Genomic DNA, 1,706 nt, shown 5'->3' with positions numbered 1-1,706 from the left:
TTTTATTTTAAGTCAAAGATAAACTTACAATTGTAAAAAATGTAATAAAATTTGAATTTGTTGAATCGGACCGCACCCTATTATTACATATATTTTATGGGCATATTTATTATTAAAATTTAGTTTATTAAGTTTTCTAAGCATCACTTAAGAGATTTTTATAAAAAATATAAATGTGTATAACTTGAAAATATAAAGGAATCGTATTTTTCCGCTAGGTGCCTCTTTAAAAAAGGCTCAGTGAAGACTTCGCCTTAATGAATTTAATAAAACTAACCAACACCATCTGTAATACATATTCTAATCCAACGAAAACAAATAAGTATGACTGAAAAAGCGTGCACTATTTTTTTTGGATCGCCCATAGCATACATAAAATATTATGGTTTGGATTAGGCAGGGTGTGATTGAATTTTAAAAACTAACCAGCACCATTTTCCAATTGTATTCTTAGTTCGATGAAAACAAATAAGTATAGTGTGCACTATTTATGTTGAATCTTGATAGCACCATCCACCCCTCGGCACTGATGTTTAATAGTCTCTCTGTTGTGATCTCCGTAATGCGGGGATCAAAATCGATCAAATTGCATTTATATTTAGTTATCATTATTGTAATAAATGTCGTACTATCACAAAGAGGGCCTCAATGCTTAGGTAAAAATATATAATGGGTCCTATGTTGCTTTATGTCCTGTGATAAAACTCCTAAGAATATGAGCTTACGTTGTCAATGTTTGGGTATTAATTATTGCTTGATTTTTGAAAGCTTTGTTTTTATTTATTCAATTTCAATAGTCTTACACAAATATATTTTATATTCATTTATTATGACCTGACCTTAACAGCTTAATGTCCGCATGTTTTTTTATTGAACTACACCTGGCGGCCGGACGATTTTGCAAAAAATTTGCAAAAAACTGCCATTTCACTAAATTCACTATAACTTGTAAACCAATTGAGATATCTTAACCGAATTTGATTTGATGGCTTCCAGATACTTCGCCGCATAAATCAATGCCATTTGAGCAGTGGTTCTATATCTGTGGGTTGCATTTTTATGTGGTGTAATGAAAAAAACTTAAATCTACTGAAAGGTCTTTTTTTTAAATATGTAAAATCTACTTTTTCACATTGTTTTCTTTGTTTTTATGTTCATATGTGTGAGAATTGAATTGGATGAACTCTTTCAATACAATTGTAGAATACAAATATTTTAGAAAATCATAAAAAAATAAATTATGGATAATAACAAATTCTACCTATCATTTATGGGTTGATTGGTAAATACACAATTGCAACTTGTGTTTACGTCATCGATAGACCTATATTGAATCTGAAGATGCTGAAAGGTGAAACCCAGATAGTTAGAACGATTTAAACCATGAAAAAGTACACTATTCTCAAGAATTTAGCTGTAAATAGATTATTTTACTTGAAACCATATTTGTTTTGATGAATCGAACAAATACGATAATGTTATATCATATTATAAATACCCAAAGTTTATAAATCCCTGCTTCTCAAATCAATCATCCCTGTTGCAGATTCACCCCCATCCCCATGTAAGTTTGTTTCCTTATTTTTTTCAGTCATTCTGAGAAATAATAGGTTCATATTACTCTTATTAGTAGGTATTAAAGAAATCTGGGTAGTGTCTTATAAGTTTTTATACAATCTATATAAGTAAATTGTATTCAGTCTCTT

Source organism: Rhyacophila brunnea, unplaced genomic scaffold (genome assembly GCF_057557595.1).
Source record: "Rhyacophila brunnea isolate RB1 unplaced genomic scaffold, BYU_Rbru_1.0 scaffold_11, whole genome shotgun sequence".
Classification (NCBI taxonomy): Eukaryota; Metazoa; Arthropoda; class Insecta; order Trichoptera; family Rhyacophilidae; genus Rhyacophila; species Rhyacophila brunnea.
Note: the sequence above shows the minus strand (reverse complement) of the source record.